The 20,429-nt window shown below is 43.5% G+C and overlaps 1 pseudogene; it reads right to left on the reverse strand.

Annotated features, from left to right (window-relative positions):
• Positions 1-8,121: 8,121 nt before the first annotated feature.
• Positions 8,122-18,782, reverse strand: LOC102398466 (annotated as a pseudogene).
• Positions 18,783-20,429: the final 1,647 nt, after the last annotated feature.

Raw genomic sequence — 20,429 nt, forward strand, 5'->3', positions numbered from 1 at the left:
ATATGCAATCAAAAAGGTTGAAGTATCATGGTGCCCATTTTCCAAATGAGAAAACTGAGGTTAAAGGACTTGATAAAGGTCACACAGAGAAGTATGTGAAATGCCAGAACACACCTAGGGTCAGTTCAGTTCAGTCGCTCAGTCATGTCTGACTCTTTACCACCCCATGAATCAAGGCATGCCAGGCCTCCCTGTCTGTTACCAACTCCTGGAGTTCACTCAAACTCATGTCCATCGAGTCGGTGATGCCATCCAGCCATCTCATCCTCTGTCGTCCCCTTCTCCTCTTGCCCCCATTCCCTCCCAGCATCAGGGTCTTTCCCAATGAGTCAACTCTTTGCATGAGGTGGCCAAAGTATTGGAGTTTCAGCTTCAGCATCAGTCCTTCCAATGACACCCAGGACTGATCTCCTTTAGGATGGACTGGTTGGATCTCCTTGCAGTCCAAGGGACTCTCAAGAGTCTTCTCCAACACCACAGTTCAAAAGCATCAATTCTTTGGCGCTCAGCCTTCTTCACAGTCCAACTGTCACATCCATAAATGACCACAGGAAAAACCATAGCCTTGACTAGACGAACCTTTGTTGGCAAAGTAATGTCTCTGCTTTTGAATATGCTATCTAGGTTGGTCATAACTTTCCTTCCAAGGAGTAAGCGTCTTTTAATTTCATGGCTGCAGTCACCATCTGTAGTGATTTTGGAGCCAAGAAAAATAAAGTCTAACACTGTTTCCCCATCTATTTCCCATGAAGTGATGGGACCAGATGCCATGATCTTCGTTTTATGAATGTTGAGCTTTAAGCCCACTTTTTCACTCTCCACTTTCACTTTCATCAAGAGGCTTTTGAGTTCCTTTTCACTTTCTTCCATAAAGGTGGTGTCATCTGAATATCTGAGGTTATTGATATTTCTCCCAGCAATCTTGATTCCAGCTTGTGCTTCTTCCAGTCCAGCGTTTCTCATGATGTACTCTGCATATAAGTTAAATAAACAGGGTGACAATATACAGCCTTGACGAACTCCTTTTCCTGTTTGGACCCAGTCTGTTGTTCCATGACCAGTTCTAACTGTTGCTTCCTGACCTGCATACAGATTTCTCAAGAGGCAGATCAGGTGGTCTGGTATTCCCATCTCTTGAATTTTCCACAGTTTATTGTGATCCACACAGTCAAAGGCTTTGGCATAGTCAATATAGCAGAAATAGATGCTTTTCTAGAACTCTCTTGCTTTTTCCATGATCCAGAGGATGTTGGCAATTTGATCTTTGGTTCCTCTGCCTTTTCTAAAACCAGCTTGAACATCAGGAAGTTTACGGTTCACATATTGCTGAAGCCTGGCTTGAAGAATTTTGAGCATTACTTTACTAGCATGTGAGATGAGTGCAATTGTGTGGTAGTTTGAGCACGCTTTGGCATTTCCTTTCTTTGGATTGGAATGAAAACTGACCCTTTTCCAGTCCTGTGGCCACTGCTGAGTTTTACAAATTTGATGACATATTGAGTGCAGCACTTTCACAGCATCATCTTTCAGGATTTGAAATAGCTCAACTGGAATTCCATCACTTCCACTAGCTTTGTTCGTAGTGATGCTTTCTAAGGCCCACTTGACTTCACATTGCAGGATGTCTGGCTCTAGGTCAGTGATCACACCATCATGATTATCTGGGTCATGAAGATCTTTTTTGTACAGTTCTTCTATGTATTCTTGCCATCTCTTCTTAATATCTTCTGCTTCTGTTAGGTCCATACCATTTCTGTCTTTTATCGAACCCATCTTTGCATGAAATGTTCCTTTGGTATCTCTGATTTTCTTGAAGAGATCCCTAGTCTTTCCCATTCTGTTGTTTTCTTCTATTTCTTTGCATTGATCGCTGAAGAAGGCTTTCTTATCTCTTCTTGCTATTCTTTGGAACTCTGCATTCAGATGTTTATATCTTTCCTTTTCTCCTTTGCTTTTTGCTTCTCTTCTTTTCACAGCTATTTGTAAGGCCTTCCCAGACAGCCATTTTGCTTTTTTGCCTTTCTTTTCCATGGAGATGGTCTTGATCCCTGTCTCCTGTACAATGTCACGAACCTCATTCCATAGTTCATCAGGTACTCTATCTATCAGATCTACGCCCTTAAATCTATTTCTTACTTCCACTGTATAATCATAAGGGATTTGATTTATGTCATACCTGAATGGTCTAGTGGTTTTCCCTACTTTCTTCAATTTCAGTCTGAATTTGGCAATAAGGAGTTCACGGTCTGAGCCACAGTCAGCTCCTGGACCTATATATAGAAAACTATAAAACACTGATGAAAGAAATAAAAGAGGGCACTAATATATGGAGAAATATACCATGTTCATGGATCTGAAGAATCAATATAGTGAAAATGAGATTACTACGCAAAGCAATCTATAGAATCAGTGCAATCCCTACCAAGCTACCAACGGTATTTTTCACAGAGCTAGAACAAATAATTTCAAAATTTGTATGGAAATGCAAAAAACCTCCAATAGCCAAAGCAATCTTGAGGAAGAAGAATGGAACTGGAGGAATCAATCTGCCTGACTTCAGGCTCTATTACAAAGCCACAGTCATCAAGATAGTATGGTACTTGCACAAAGACAGAAATATAGATCAATGGAACAAAATAGAAAGCCCAGAGATAAACCCATGCATCTATGGACACCTTATCTTTGACAAAGGAAACAAGAATATACAATGGAGAAAAGACAATCTCTTTAACAAGTGGTGCTGGGAAAACTGGTCAACCACTTGTAAAACAATGAAACTATAACACTTTCTAACACCATACACAAAAATAAACTCAAGATGGATGAAAGATCTAAACATAAGACCAGAAACTATAAAACTCTTAGAGGAGAACATAGGCAAAACACTCTCCGACATATATCACAGCAGGATCCTCTATGACCCACCTCCCAGAATATTGGAAATAAAAGCAAAAATAAACAAATGGGATCTAGTTAAATTTAAAAGCTTCAGCACAACAAAAGAAATTATAAGCAAGGTGAAAAGAGAGCCTTCAGAATGGGAGAAAATAATAGCAAATGAAGCAACTGACAAACACTAATCTCAAAAATATACAAGCAACTCCTGCAGCTCAATTCCAGAAAAATAAATGACCCAATGAAACAATGGGCCAAAGAACTAAATAGACATTTATCCAAAGAAGACATACAGATGTCTAACAAACACATGAAAAGATTCTCAGCATCACTCATTATCAGAGAAATGCAAATCAAAACCACAATGAGGTACCATTTCATGCCAGTCAGAATGGCTGCAATCCAAAAGTCTACAAGCAATAAATGCTGGAGAGGGTGTGGAGAAAAGGGAACCCTCTTACACTGTTGGTGGGAATGCCAACTAGTTCAGCCACTATGGAGAACAGTGTGGAGATTCCTTAAAAAACTGGAAGTAAAACTGCCTTATGACCCAGCAATTCCCCTGCTGGGCATACACACTGAGGAAACCAGCATCAAAAGAGACACGTGTACCCCAACATTCATCGCAGCACTGTTTACAATAGCCAGGACATGGAAGCAACCTATATGTCCATCAGCAGATCAATGGATAAGAAAGCTGTGGTACATATACACAATGGAGTATTACTCAGCCATTAAAAATAATACATTTGACTCAGTTCTAATGAGGTGGATGAAACTGGAGCCTATTATACAGAGTGAAGTAAGCCAGAAAGAAAAACACCAATTCACTATGCTAACGCATATATATGGAATTTAGAAAGATTGTAATGACAACTCTGTATGTGAGACAGCAAAAGAGACACAGATGTATAGAACAGTCTTTTGGACTCTGTGGGAGAAGGGGGGATGATTTGGGAGAATGGCATTAAAACACATATAATGTCATAAAAGAAACAAATTGCCAGTCCAGGTCTGATGCAGGATACAGGATGCAAGGGGCTGGTGCACTGGGATGACACAAAGGGATGGTATGGGGAGGGAGGTGGGAGGGGGGTTCAGGATTGGGAACACGTGTACGCCCATGGAGGATGCATGTTGATGTATGGTAAAACCAATACAATATTGTAAAGTATAAAAATAATTTTAAAAAATTAAAAAAATTAAAACCAGCTTGAGCATCTGGAAGTTCATGGTTCACATACTGCTGAAGCCTCGCTTGGAGAATTTTGAGCATTACCTTACTAGAATGTGAGATGAGTGCAATTGTGCAGTAGTTTGAGCATTCTTTGGCATTACCTTTCTCTGATATTGGAATGAAAACTGACCTTTTCCAGTCCTGTGGCCACTGCTGAGTTTCCAAATTTGCTGGCATATTGAGTTCAGCACTTTCAAAGCATCATCTTTCCGGATTTGAAATAGCTCAACTGGAATTCCATCACCTCCACTAGCTTTGTTCACAGTGATACTTTCCAAGGCCCACTTAACTTCACATTCCAGGATGTCTGGCTCTAGGTGAGTCATCACACCATCATGATTATCTGGTTCGTGACACTCTTTTTTGTACAGTTTCTCTCCGTATTCTTGCCACCTCTTCTTAATATCTTCTGCTTCTGTTAGGTCCATACAATTTCTGTCCTTTATCGAGCCCATCTTTGCATGAAATGTTCCCTTGGTATCTCTAATTTTCTTGAAGAGGTCTCTACTCTTTCCCATTCTGTTGTTTTCCTCTATTATTTGGATTGATTGCTGAGGAAGGCTTTCTTTTCTCTTTTGCTATTCTTTGGAATTCTGCATTCAGATGCCTATATCTTTCCTTTTCTCCTTTGCCTTTCACTTCTCTTTTTACACAGCTATTGTAAGGTCTCCTCAGACAGCCATTTTGCTTTTTTGCCTTTCTTTTCCATGGGGATGGTCTTGATCCCTGTCTCCTGTACAATGTCACAAACCTCCATCCATAGTTCATCAGGCACTCTGTCTATTAGATCTAGTCCCTTAAATCAATTTCTCACTTCCACTATATAGTCCTCAAATTGTGTTTTTTGCTCCATACCCACTGGGAGTGGTGGGTGGTAATCTGGCACTATTGCTTAGGCATAAGCAAGCAATATTCAGGCTTCAGCTGAAGAGAGTAAGGAAAACCACTAGACCATTAAGCTATGACCTAAATCAAATCCCTTATGACTATACAGGGAGATGAAAAATAGATTCAAGGGATTAGTTCTGGTAGCCTGAAGAACTATGGATGGAGGTTTGTAAAATTGTACAGGAAGTGGTAACCAAAACCATCCCCAACAAAAACAAATGTGAGAAGGCAAAGTGGTTTCCTGAGCGGGCCTTCAAAACAGCTGAAAAAATAAGAGAAGTGAACAGCAAAATGAAAGGGAAAGATATACCCAATGAAATGCAGACTTGCAGAGAATAACAAGGAGATATAAGAAAGTCTTTGTAAGTGAAAATGCAAGAATTAAAGGAAAATAATAAATTGTAAAAAGTATAGATCTCTTAAGGAAAATTGGAGATATCATAGGAATACTTCATTCAAAGATGGGCACAATAAAGGACAGAAAAGTCAAAGACATAAGAGAAGCATATGAGATTAAGAAGAAGTAGCAAGAAGGCACAGAAGAACTATACAAAAATGGTCATAATGATCCAGATAGAGATGATGTTTCGGTCACTCATGTAAAGCCAGATATACTAGAGCATGAAGTCGAGTGGGCCTTAGGAAGCATCACTACAAGCAAAGCTAGTGGAGGTGATGCAATTACAGCTGAGCTGTTTAAAACATCCTAAAGAATGAGACTGTAAAAGTGCTGCATTCAATATGTCAGCAAATTTGGAAAACTCAGCAGTGGCCACAGTGCTGGAAAAGGTCAGTTTTCATTCCAATCCAAAAGAAAGGCAATTCCAAAGAATGTTCAACCTATCATGCAATTGTGCTCATCTAAATTGCTAGCAAGGTAATGCTCAAAATCCTTCAAGCTAAGTTTCACAGCACATGAACTGAGAACTTCCAGATATACAAACTGGTTTGAGGAACCAGAGATCAAATTGCCAACATCCATTGGACCATAGAGAAAGCAAGGAAATTCCAAAAAAAAAAAAAAAATCTACATCTGCTTCACTGACTATGCTAAAGCCTTTCACTGTGCAGACCACAACAAACTGTGGAAAATTTTTAAGATAATGGGAGTAGCACATCACCTTACCTGTCTCCTGAAAGTCTGTATGTAGGTCAAAAATTGGCAGTTAGAATCAGACACATAAAACAAAAAGATTTAAAATTGGGAAAGGAGCATGACAAGGTATACATTGTCACTCTGGTTATTGAACTTGTATGTAGGAAAGATCATTTGATATGCTGGACTGCATAAATCCCAAGATGGAATCAAGATTGTTGGGAGAAATATCAACATCCAGATATGAAGATGACACCACACTAATAGCAAAAAGCAAAGCACCAAAGACCAATTGATTAGGAGAGGAAATGAAAAAAAGCTGGTGTAAAACTCAACATTCAAAAAACTATTCACAAAAAGACACTCAAAATTCATGGCATCCAGTCCCATCACTTCATGGCATATAGATGAGGGAGAAGTGAAAACAGTGGCAGATTTTATTTTCTTGGGCTCCAAAATCACTATGGACCTTGATTGCAGCCACAAAATTAAAAGACACTTGCTCCTTGGAAGGAAGAAAGACTATGAAAAACCTGCACAGTGTATTTAAAACCAGAGACTCACTTTGCTACAGAGGTCCATAGTGTCAAAACTATGGTTTTTCCAGTAATCATGTACAGATGTGAGATCTGGACCATACGAAAGAGTGAATGCCAAAGAATTGAGCTTTTGAACTGCGGTGCTTGAGAAGATTCTTGAGAGTCCCTTATACGACAAGGAGATCAAACCAGTCAATCTGAAAGGAAATCAATTTCTGACCCCTGCTGTCCTAGCTTAAGCATCTATTGAGAGTCTCCAGGCAGAAAGAACGGATGCTTCCACTACAAAAGTGCCTAAGCATGGCAGCTTCAAGCAAATAGTTTGTAGCTCCACCCCTGGAGGAAGCTCAGAAAGGCTGAAGTCTCTGTGTTCTCTGGGTCCCTCGATACATGCGTTTCATTCTCCCCAGCAGCACTGGAGGCCAAGGAAGGCCCTGGGCCCTGGAGGAGGAGGATGGCTCAAGGATCCACTGGGGCCACCACTTACCAAGTAGGACTGGAAAGGACAGAGCAGGCATATGTGGCAGAGAGCTGGTGACTGGGGTGTGGGGACAAAAGGGAACCAGCTCTGCATGAAGTACCTCACCCAAAATCCCCTGAAGGAGAAGTCAGTGATAAGATCATCTGAGATGGGATGAAGAGAGTCTATTTCATTACCTCTTATAATTCCTCTGAATGAGGAGTTGGTGGAGTTGGTGGGTCATCACAAACTCTTCCATGGCCTAAACAATCCCCCAGTCACTATCCTTGGGTCTGCCTCTCCCCAGCTTCAGTCATGTAGCTCTGGAGGAAATTGACAATCATGAGTGCTGCTGGGTCAGGGTCAATGACCATGTAAAGCCAGTCATAGGACCCCATGGGCCTGCCAGGATGGCTGATATAGGGCTGTACATGTGAACTGAGGTGGGTCATTCAGACAACACCCTTGAACTCTAATGGCTCCAAGCTTCTTTCCTTACTAGGAGATGCTTTCGGGATATAAAACCCTAGGGCAGGTAGTTTGGACTCCCTCACTAGGTGTAGAAGCCTTAAGGAAGAAAGTTGCCAGGCTAAGACCATCAAAGAAGAGGGAAGGGAAAGAGCGAGGGTGAGAAAGAATTGATGACTTCTGATTTCTTGGTTCCAGTCACTGAGATCTTTGTATTTGCTCTCAGTCTTGTGTACTGGATTCCCAGAATCATTTCAATGAGTCTCCCCTTTCCTTGAAGCCAGTTGGAGGTGGGCTCCTCTGAACTGTGATTCAGACTTTTTTCTAGATCCTTCCCAATCATTGTACACCTCCCAGACTCAAACAGAGACACCCATTTGTTTCAGCACCATTATGAGTGAAACTCTTTATTCTTTAATTAGAATAGGGTTTGCAGCCCACCAAATACAGTTCACCAGCATCCTGGGCAAGAGTGCCCTAACTGTGAGTGAGTGTTTGCTTGGAGCGGCCTTACTGATTCTTGAGCCACACCAAGCATTTACACTGCCTGTGCCAGGCCAATCCTGTCATTTCCTCGATCATAAACCGAGAAGTACTGCCTCAGGAAGACGTCACCCAGGTCTGTAGATATACTCACTGTGTTCTCTTAAATGAGGCATAGCAGTGGCCTCTAGAATCCTGGGAGAGTCAGAGAGACACACCAGTCAGCCTGAGCTCTTACCTACGACTCCTGCCAATATTCAGACCCAGCACAATTCTTGATTTTATTTCCCTCTTTTGTGTAAGTATCAGGGGGTTTTATGAGCAGCAGGGGATGTGAGAGTTCATCCAAAACCAAAAAGGGACAAGACACGTGGTTGCCATGAGGAAGGGTATGGGGGAGGGGAGGACTGGGAGTTGGGGATATGGCAAAATGATAAAAAACAAAGTCCTACTGTAGAGCATAGGAACTATATTCAATATACAGTGATAAACCACATGAAAAAGAATGTACATTCCTAAACGAATGTACAGATTTTATGTGTGTAATTGAGTGTCATTGCCTTGCAGAAGAACTTAAAGCAACAGTGAAGATCAGCCATACTTCAATAAAATTTTTAGAAAAGAAATGTGTGTCCATACTTCTCCTCATTCCCTGTTTCTTTCCTTCTGACTCCTGCTCCTTGTTTTCTGTGCAGAGAATGCCATTTCTCCTCCTGCATCCCCACAATCCAAACTTTATTTAAAAACTTTATTTTGTATTGGAGTATAGCTGATTAACAATATTCTGAGTTTCAGGTGGACAGTAAGGGGCCTCAACTGTATGTATCCAGGTATCTTAGTCCCAAAGATACCCCTCCCATCCAGGTTGTCATATAACTGAGTGGAGTTCCCTGTGCTACAAAGTAACTCATTGTTGGTTATCCATCTTAAATAGAGCAGTGCTCACACGTTCTTGAAGACTTAACTCAGGAACTCTGGGAAGCTTCCTTTGGCCCACAGTCACGCTCTTTGGCCACTTCAGGCTTGGTTGGGTAACTTACTCTGGTTCCCCATCCCCACTGGTCAGTCCATAGCCCTCATGACCCCGAATAAGTCCCCAGTGCCCCAATGCAGAGCAGCTTGGGATGCCTTTTGCATGGAATCCAGTGCAGTTCTGTTTGCCTAGAACCAAGCAACCCTCCACATGGCTCCATGAGTTTACAGTTTTAGAATTCCTGAAATTCCCTCCCTTCCTCAAAGCCTTCTTTGAGCCCATCAGCCAGCTCTGAACTCCCCTAGGGAGCTCACATGAAGCCTCCACCCTGTGCCGGGGCTGAGCAGTCACTGTGCACCCTTTATTCACATTAGCATCCAGCCTCCTCACAGAGGGGTAAGGTAGCCTGACTCACAAAGGGGGCACCAGGCCAGAGCTAGGGGAAGATGCATCTGAGAACGAGGGTGACCATATGATTTATCATCCAAATCAGGAAAACTGCGAAAAGGGAAGGGAGACTATTAATCCCTATGGTGGGAGAGCGCACTGGGAGTGTCCCCAGTCATTCTCCTTTTCATATGGTTTATCAGTGACTGCTAGAGCTGACTTTCATATTCATGCATCTGAGGGTTCAGATTGAATTGAAGCTCTTTGAGGACTGAGGACCATAGTGTTCCCCTCTCCTTGTGACTCCCCCCATTACAGCATGGCATGGTGTCGCCACATTTATTTCAGGATGATCAGTGTCCCACACAGCCCTTTACTCTCAAGTGGTTGGGTTTTGTGGCAGGCTCTGGCCCAGCAACAAGGCTCAGCAGCATCTGCAATAGTGCGAGATGGCCTGCAGAGGGCGCCCTCCTCCCAGCAGCAGCCCAAGGGCTCCTGTAAGTTCCTATTTGAGAACCACCCCTCAGAGTTCTCCCCTCACCTTGAGGATGTAGGCTCGAGCTAGCACTGGGTATTTGATGCCGTTGATACTGAAGCTAATAGAGGGCAGGGTACTGACCTCAAAACAAGAAAGATAGTGTTGTTAGAGAGAGAGGGAGAATGGTTAGCCCTGGAGATCCTTCTTCTGTGTGGAGGCTGGGAGTGACCTCGGGGCATGACCCTTCACCTCAGAATGCCGTGGCGTGGTGCCGATGAGCTTCTGGATGTTACCGATCAGTTTTCTTGGGCCAAGGATCAGTGATGTCCCAGTGTCCACAAGGGCCTCACAGCTGCCAGAACAAGCAATAACCTTTCTTTTCAAGGAGATGCTGAGAGACAGTTTGACAAAGCAGGCATCAAGGCTGCTCTGAGTCTCCCCAGAGCTGCCCCCTTCCCGACTGTCTCCTAAACAGCCCTTCATCTTTTGCGCTGACTTTTTTCCTTTGCTCTCCACACAGCACCTTCCTTCACATCCTTGAATGCAGTACTTGAATACACCAGGATCTTTGGTATCTTGACACAAGCTGGTCTTCTGTCCTAGAAGAGTCCCTTCCCCTTTGACTAGCAAATTTATTCTCATCTTCCAGATTCCAGCTTAATTGTCGTTGATTCAGAGAAGTCTTTCCCTCGGTGTTTATCAGTCTCTTGTCTTGGTCACTTTCTGTAGACCCTTTCTCATGTATGCTGCTGCTGCTAAGTCACTTCAGACGTGTCTAACTCTGTGCAACCCCATAGACGGCAGCCCACCAGGCTCCCCCATCTCTGGGATTCTCCAGGCAAGAACACTGGAGTGGGTTGCCATTTCCTTCTCCAATGCAAGAAAGTGAAAAGTGAAAGTGACATCGCTCAGTCATGTCTGACTCTTTGCAGCCCCATGGACTGCAGCCTACCAGGCTCCTCTGTCCATGGGATTTTCCAGGCAAGAGTACTGGAGTGGGGTGCCTCTCATGTCTAGCATGTACAAAAATCACAATTCACTATGTTGCCCTCACATCTAAGAAGGCAGATGCACAAGAAATGAAACACACACGTAGTGAATTGTGACTTTGGTACATGCTCATGACACACACACATAGTGAGTGTGTGTGTCATTTCTTGTGCATCTGCCTTCTTAATGTGAGGGCGAGTTTTATTCTCATTGCCTCCCTAAAGTTCCTGAAACACAGTGGATGCCCAATGCTTGTCTGTTTAGTGATTGAATGAAGACTGTGAAAATAATGAATGAGAAACATCCAGAGAGCTGTATCTGGTGGGGAACAAATAATGGCTCAACCACAGAGTGAAGTTGGAGATTCACAGGGACAGCAGATTCTCATAATGGAGGGAGAGAGGGGCTCCTCTGGGAGACGGTGTCTCCCAGCACTGCTCCTACAACCAACTCAGACCCTGAGACCCTGGCCAGGAAATACATGACTAGCCCACAGAAACTCCAAAGGACAGGTCAGCTTTTGTCTGAGGGTATCACACAGAATCCTATCAATTATGCCTCTTGTCCTCAGGTCACTCCTGGATCCCACTTTCCTGATTCTGTGTTATAGCCTCTGTACCACTGTGTGCCGAGGTACATGGGGTGTCTTTCTTATTAGTTGCTTTCAAGTCTTTAGACTGCAGCCAACCTCTCTCCACTGCTGAGTTGCTGCTCCCTAAGAAGACCAGTTTTCCCCATTTGCTTAGGAATTTCCCTGTTTTAAAACTGACATTTATCTGTACTGAGAACTTCCTTGGTCCCAGGTAGCCCTGGACAGTTGGTCATCTTATAACTCTGTTCAGGCTGCTGTAATCCTCCCTGATCCTGTTCACCACACTGTAGAATCCTCTAACCATGCTCCATGCCTCACAGGGCAGTGGGTTCAGCCCTCTCCCAGCTGCACAGACCTCTCTGGACCCTTTTAGGACCCTGGTCAGAGCCCTGGTCAGAAGGCTTGGGGATTATGAACCCATGGGTTGTTTGCATATCTTTGTGTTTGTGTGTTTGTTTGTTTGCATATGTGTTTGTCAGATCAGATCAGATCAGGTCAGTCGCTCAGTTGTGTCCAACTCTTTGCGACCCCATGAATTGCAGCATGCCAGGCCTCCCTGTCCATCACCAACTCCCGGAGTTCACTCAGACTCACATCCATCGAGTCAGTGATGCCATCCAACCATCTCATCCTCTGTCGTCCCCTTCTCCTCTTGCCCCCAATCCCTCCCAGCATCAGAATCTTTTCCAATGAGTCAACTCTTCGCATGAGGTGGTCAAAGTACTGGAGTTTCAGCTTTAGTATCAGTCCTTTGAATCAATATCCAGGACTGATTTCCTTTAGGATGGACTGGTTGGATCTCCTTGCAGTCCAACAGACTCTCAAGAGTCTTCTCCAACACCACAGTTCAAAAGCATCAATTCTTTGGCACTCAGCTTTCTTCCCAGTCCAACTCTCACATCCATACATGACCACAGGAAAAACCTTGACTAGACGGACCTTTGTTGGCAAAGTAATGTCTCTGCTTTTGAATATGCTATCTAGGTTGGTCATAACTTTCCTTCCAAGGAGTAAGCGTCTTTTAATTTCATGGCTGCAGTCACCATCTGTAGTGATTTTGGAGCCCAGAAAAATAAAGTCTGACACTGTTTCCACTGTTTCCCCATCTATTTCCCATGAAGTGGTGGGATGGGATGCCATGATCTTCGTTTTCTGAATGTTGAGCTTTAAGCCCACTTTTTCACTCTCCACTTTCACTTTCATCAAGAGGCTTTTGAGTTCCTCTTCACTTTCTTCCATAAGGGTGGTGTCATCTGCATATCTGAGGTTATTGATATTTCTGGAAATCTTGATTCCAGCTTGTGCTTCTTCCAGTCCAGCGTTTCTCATGATGTACTCTGCATATAAGTTAAATAAACAGGGTGACAATATACAGCCTTAACGAAATTCTTTTCCTATTTGGAACCAGTCTGTTGTTCCATGACCAGTTCTAACTGTTGCTTCCTGACCTGCATACAAATTTCTCAAGAGGCAGATCAGGTGGTCTGGTATTCCCATCTCTTGAAGAATTTTCCACAGTTTATTGTGATCCACACAGTCAAAGGCTTTGGCATAGTCAATAAAGCAGAAATAGATGTTTTTCTGGAACTCTCTTGCTTTTTCTATGATCCAGCGGATGTTGGCAATTTGATCTCTGGTTCCTCTGCCTTTTCTAAAACCAGCTTGAACATCAGGAAGTTCACAGTTCACATATTGCTGAAGCCTGGCTTGAAGAATTTTGAGCATTACTTTACTAGCGTGTGAGATGAGTGCAATTGTGTGGTAGTATTGTGCTTTTGTGTCTCTGACTAGCTATGCATGTTTATATGTGTCTCTGTTTATGTGTCTGCTTGTGTGTTTTCATGTGTCTGTCTGTCTGTCTGTGTCGTTGTGGGTGCTGCATATGTCTATGTCACTATGTGTCTGAGAATCCATTTGTGTGTGTGCCTGTGTCCATGTACAGATGAGGAGCATCACTCGGGCTGACCCTCAGAGGGAGAGGCTTACCGGTCCATGTGTACATGCCAGTCTCCCGCTTGGATCAATGGTATTCAGTTGAGCGCTCCCTGGTAGTAGGCTTTGTCTACCCCACCAAACATCACCACATTGCCCTTCTCCTTCATCTGTAGAGAGAAAAGAGGGGGAGATCTTTGGAGGACAGTAACTACAGCACTGTTGGAGAGCTTGTGTTTGTGCTTGTCTACCCACCAAGGCCCTAATAAGGTCTCCATTTACAGGTGCAGAAATCAAGGCTAGGAACAATTGACAACCAGACTGAGGTCAGTAACTGGCTAATGAGTGGCACAGAGGAGGTTAGAAGCTGAGTCACATGGCTGGGGTCCACCCACTATGTCTTCTGAAGAGGCCCAGGACCTCCTGCTACCTGTGTGCTCAGAAACCCTCACATGACACGTGTTGAAGAGTTTTTGCTTTCCCCTTATCCAGCTTATCATTTTTCAGGAAAATCAAAGCCTGGGAGTGCTAAGGATGTGGGTTCAGGTCACCCAGAGTTGGCTCAACTGGCCTGTGACCTCTACTGTCCAAAGAGCCCCACACTCAGAAGGGACCCCACCTCTGTTCTCCCTGTCTTAAAATGACTACTGTTTCTTGAACAAGGGATCCAACATTTGTTTTGTGTCCCACACTTTTATTTTTTACTGGCTCCTGCAAATTGGGTAGCTGGTCCTGGGCTCCCAGTGGAATGCTAATGAGAAAGGAAAGATATCCACCATCCTTCTCCTTCCTTATCAAATTCATAAGCAAATCATATTGCTTTTTCCTCCAACTTTTTTTGTGTTGCCTTCCATTAGTCTTCCTCCTCACTCACCACCCTAGACCAAGTTACTGGTCTTGAGCCCAGGAGCAGGTATGTGTTCCAATAAAACATTATTTATAAAAACAAGCGGTGATGCCAGGTAGGGCCCTGGCACCATATTTATCCTGGGTAGATTATCTCTCAGGATTCTTCTTTATCAAGTGTTCTATACTTTTCATGCAACTGAAAGCATATTACAGCTAATTTGGAGAAAGGGATTGTCCATCTCAGAATTACTTGCTCAAGTAGAAGGCAAAAACAGGCTCAGAAATGGCACCTTGATTCTTCAGGTTGGTAAAGATGGGGATGGCTCCAGTGAAGGATATGTTAGGGTAGTTCAAGACCAAGATGCCATCAAAAGGTATACCCTCAAACCCGGATTCCGCCAGGCTTAGACTGAACGGCTGGTCAGTGCTTACAAAGTCCCCAGTCTGTGGGAGAGAAGAGTGTTTCCACTTACAGATACATGAAGTAGGGCTAGGACTGGGCTGGCATGAATTGCCATTACATCATCAAAGAAGAATTGAGGCTGGGCTGTGTCTTTGGTGGACCTCAGACAGTTAGACCAAGCTGGGAGGGGAATTTGGGTTCCATCTGTGAGATGCTGTGATTTTTAAAACATCTGCCCCTCTGAAAAACACCTGCCCCTCTGAAAAACACCATGTGAGTGAGTCAAATTGGCCTTGTGGCTTCTGTCCAGGTGGGGCAGCCAAGAGTCAGGCTAGGACCCATTGGTGCCACCTTGTGGACAAAATGAGTCGAGAGCAAGATAGCCTTCTCTTTGGCATGATGTAATGACAGGAATGGACTGCGTTCTCTGTAAGGTACTATGGATTCTGCATCTGTCTGGGAAGACAGAAGCAAAAAACACAATCTTACTTGCAGGGTTCTATGAAATTATTTCCTGGGAAATTCACTTTTGGGGACATGTGTGCATTTCTGGGAGTGTGTGTGAAAGAGAAAGAGAGAGAGGAACCTACTCAAGTACTTTGGAGAGGCAGGCCATAGTTTTTATTAGACTCTCAAAGGTCTCCTAGAGTGAGAACTCATTTATCAAGGCCCGTGACATCTCTGGCCTCCACTTTCCCACTCTGAATACTTGAAGCCCTTGACTGCCCCCAGGGTCCCCAGATCAGTTTTATCATGTCCCAAACACCCCAGAGCAAGTGCAGTCTTCAAAACCCAGCTCAGCTCCACCACGTACCATATGTGTGACTTCATCAAGGCCCTTGCTATCTGTACCTCAGTTTCCTCTTATGTCTCATGAGCTAATCAGACCACCAGCTGTGTGGGGTTGTTGCAGATTAAAGCAATTATTACCTGAAAGTGCCTGGAACAGTCTGTGAATATAAAGGTGGGTGCATTTATCCCCTCTTCTCGCTCCCAGCAAAATGAACTTTGAACTGCTCATGGGCAGAGGAGCTGCAAGTCCACACCTCAAGTCACTCTCTGGGTTAGCTAATCTGTTTGCTCATGTGTCACCACGGGCACTGCCTCCCCAGAGACATGATCCTGTGCATAAGATGGCCCATATCTATGGGAGTTAGGCTAGGAAGGGTCCTGCCAGATGGTCCTGCATCTATTTTGCAAGCAGTGGTCACTCCATAGCCAGTCCTGACTCGGCGTCTGTTTACACATTACCTGAACAGTGTCATAAGCAAGAAATACCTTCATGCTCCCAGATCCATAGGCTATGCTGAACGTCTTTTGGGTAGGCCAGAAGGTGGAAGACTTGTAATGTCTGAACCTAACTTGTGTAGCTGCAGACACAAGAGATGAGTGTCATCAGGTGCCAAGGGTGGAAAACAGGGTGGCAGGGAAGTGAAAGATAGTCCTGGTAGGGGGTGTCTGTACTCACAACAGGCTGGACTGGGGCAAAAGAGGGAGGGCACCCATAAATCAGATGATCCTGTGTCAAAGACAACCTGGAATTCCTGAGGGGGTGTTCCATTGGTGATGTTACTCATGTACAGCATCTACAGGGAGAAGAAGGGAGTGGGTTAGTGCAGAATTGGCTACCCTCTATTCCCACACTGCTGCCTCCCATTGGGTGTCACATATGTCTTGAGATCACTTTCTAACCACTGTGCAGCTCACAGCCTTTGATCACAGTGGTGTCTGCATTTGATTTATTTTTCCTGTGCTACATTGTATGCAGGATATTGATTCTATGACCAGGCTTTGAAGTGGCACCTCTTTCATGGAAAGCTCAGAGGCACATCCACTGGGCCTTCAGGACCACTGGACACCCAGGGAAGTCCTGGTGCCTTCATTTGAGAAGCTCTATAGTCTCTTCAAACCCAGCCTTAGCACCCCCTTTTCCAGGAGGTCCTTCTTGATCAACTCCAGCCACCCCCTCCAAACTCAGACCACATCCAATCGACACCACACAAATGACCCTTTCATTTGACATGTATTTACTCTTTGCCTATCTCTCAGGCTGGCATGGGCATTCTTGAAGAGAAAATAAGCCATTTTCTAATCTGAAAACAGTAAGCACTGTGTTAGATTCTGATGGCCTTACACGGAATACAGGTTCAGTAACATTTTACTGCTGTGGTTCTTGCATCTGTGGAAACTGAATTCCTCTGCCTGGGTATTCACAGTTGCTTTGCATTTGGTTCTACCTTTTGATCAGAGATGATTCACTCTTCGTCTGTAACTGAGTGACTCCCTTAGTTCATAAGGATTTGTTGGTGCTGATGCTAAGTCACTTCAGTCATGTCCAATTCTGTGCAACCCCATAGACAGGAGCCCACCAGGCTCCCCCGTCCCTGGGATTCTCCAGGCAAGAACATGGGAGTGGGTTGCAATTTCCTTCTCCAATTCAGGAAAGTGAAAAGTGAAAGTGAAGTTCCTCAGTCGTGTCCGACTCTTAGTGACCACATGGACTGTAGCCTACCAGGCTCCTCCATCCTTGGGTTTTTCCAGGCAAGAAGACTGAAGTGCCTTCTCCTCAGAAGGAACCATCGCCATCGAATTAATGACACATCTTTGACACAGAAATGGATGTTTACCTGCCACCTGGTAACTTCTGGGCCCAGTCACCAAGAACAAGAGTTGAGGAAAATAGAGCCTTCTCCACTGAATGGGGCCTCTGCCTCCTGCAGAAACCTGGGGCCCCAGCCCCAACATCCCACCCATCACCCTCAGATGACCCCAGTTCTAGTCTAGAGCACCAGGGGGCGCTGTGGAGCAACATACTCTCAAAACACTCACATTCATGATGTTCCTCAGGGGGCGAATAGTTATATTTGAGCCACGAGAAGAAATCTGGGACAGTCTGTAAGCATGTTCCTTCAGGAAATTGTTAAGCACGTTTTTTTCACTGAGGGTTTTTCTCATGGTCTTCACTTTTGTTAGAGGTATTCTTTCATCGAGCATTTAACAAAGAAAACAACGAAGCAGCTACAATTATCTGTCAGTGTTAAGGTATAAATGTCATTGCAATGGCATTGTGTATTTTCCAATCATTTTTATAAGTCACCTTATTATCAGAATTTTATGCATATACCATGGCAAATACATAGGTTTGAATAAAGATTCTGTTCTGTAATGTTTGTTAGGCCATAAGACCATGTGGGGTCTCAGTGTCCCCTCAGTAAAATGGTGGAATGTAATGATTCAAAGCCTCCAAATAGAATATTTTGGGGATAGTGAAGTGATGGATAAGGTACCTGATAAATAGGAAGTCTCAACAATGACAGCCGTTAGCACTGCTGTTGCCATTCCACTGTATCCTTCTCATAGAAGCTCAGGGAAAGAGGTAGAAGGGGGATTCCTATCCTCTTTTACAAGGGAGGAATTTGAAATGCAAGAGGTTTGTGAATTGGCTGTGGTCACACTGCTTGTCAGATATAAAACAGCATATAAGTAACTCTTCCAATCTTTCTACAAGTTGAAAGAGAAGAGATAGTTGAAAAAAGAATCCAGGAGATAGGGAATAAGTTAGGGAAATGTAGAGGCTCTAGAAGGAAGGATGAGTCAAATGAAAAATTAAAAGAAAAAAAAAACAGAGAGAAACAAACTCAGAGCCTTCCAAAGAGATGGAGAGATAAATGACAGTGATACAGAGATGCAGACATAGACATATACACACTGAAGTAGAGAGGGAACAAAGAGAACATGCTAAATAAAAGGTAGAAAAGTGCTATTCCACAGGACCACACCTACATCTGCATTGACTGTGCACTGAACAATTGCAAGGAGTTCCAATTTCAATAGGTCATGACATGACTGGACCCCAAGAGTTGTGCAGCTATGCAAATCTACACCAAGATCCTGGGACCCACAGTTCCTATAGCAATGTACTTATCAATAAGTAAGGGGTGAACTTTAAAATTGTCAGGAAAAGCTTCCATTCCCTTCTAAACCTGATGAATAGAATATTCAGATGAAAAGAAAAATCACAGAAATTAATATGATGTGGCTTACAGTCTCCATACTTACATGACTCTGCAATCTGAGAAGACTACCAGATTGAGGAGCACAAGCCATTTCATGCTTCTTTCCTGGTTCCAAGTACTCAGGGAAGTTCAGGTTCTTAGCATGTAATGGTGACTGGGAATCCCTAGTTATATATGCTCTGACATGCCCAAGTTTAGCCCGTTATGCCAATAATAGGTCTGAAAAAACACAAAGGTCTCGATAAAATCTTTACCTTCATCAGTGTCCTTGGTGAATGGACTTTGAAGCTTCTCAGAATACAGAGAATTGAACTGTAATCTCTTCCTTGAAGGTTGGTTGGAAAATCAAACTGATCTGTATGGACTTCTAAGAAGATGGAGAACCTTGCCTACTTGGAGAAAAAAACTGCTAAGAACATCATGAAAATGGATACTAAGGGCCATGCTCAACATTCGTGGTTTCATGTCATCTTCCTAGCCACTTCATGAGATATGCATTGCTGTCTTCATTGGAGAGGAGATTGCTAGGAGGATAAGTTGTCAAATGGCAAAGTGAAGACTTCAGGGACATCCCAGGGACATACAACTGGCTTTAGGTAGTGGGTCTAATGGCAGATATCAGGGGCACCTATGATGCCAATCTGCATCAAAGATTTAGGGAAGAGTAGTACTTCAATTGTATGGTTTCAGTATTGGAAGAAATGTCATATGCATCCACAAGATATTTTATGTCATCCAAAAAACATACAAGGAAGTAGTGTGTTCTGGGTTTTGGATTAAAGGCTTCAAAGTCAAAGTTGATCAAGACAAAATTAGTCTTTATCTTAAGATAGCTAGCAGTCTAGTTCTCACAAACTCATGGTCCCGGGAGGCCCTGGGCAGCACAGGACCCTCCCAGCACAGCACTGGAAGCAGCCTTTCCTACACTTAGACCATGCCTGAAAGCAGGCCAGTTGGCTATGTTTTCAAGAGAAGTCAGAAGTTTGGATATTTATGTACAATGTACTGATTTTAATATTAGCATCTAATGTTTTTTTTTTCCAAAAACAACAGTGGGAATGAAATCTTCACAGCACTGTGCTGGAATCAGCCTTCAGTCTCTGCAGGTTTTTATTTCTTGCATATAGTTGGGAGTGCAGTGGGGACAGAGAGGAGTTTAATTCATGTTGGTTGATTTACAAAGAGACTGAATGCATACTGAATATGTGTGTTTCCTTTCTATTTATAAAGGAATATCACCGGGGACATACAAACCAACCAATTTAACTGCTGAAGATAAATGGATATATTTCTGATATAATTTCCTCATAGGGTCTATGCTGTGAAAAATTTTATCTGCCAAACCGAACATATGAAAAAGCTATTTTGACATGTCTTCCCCATCAAAGAAGACAAAACAACTGTGGCAGCCAAGTAAAGACAATCATATTTAAAGACTCATCCAGGATTCCCAGGGCCTATTCCTGCAGGAGATCTATCAATGACTGTCCCCTGAGTACAACAGGAGCCTCTCCTAGTCACCAGATGTATGTAGATGGGGCACTGTGTCTTAACACTCATTTTGCACATTGTTTAAATTCAGTTTTGGTGGTTAAATCCCAACAGAGAAATATGACATCACTGACAAATTACTCATATATATGCCCTTTGAACTATGGTGTTGGAGAAGATTCTTGAGAGTCCCTTGGACTGCAAGGAGATCAAACCAGTCCATCATAAAAAAAAAATCAGTCCTGAATATTC

Source organism: Bubalus bubalis, chromosome 5 (assembly GCF_019923935.1).
Source record: "Bubalus bubalis isolate 160015118507 breed Murrah chromosome 5, NDDB_SH_1, whole genome shotgun sequence".
NCBI lineage: Eukaryota > Metazoa > Chordata > Mammalia > Artiodactyla > Bovidae > Bubalus > Bubalus bubalis.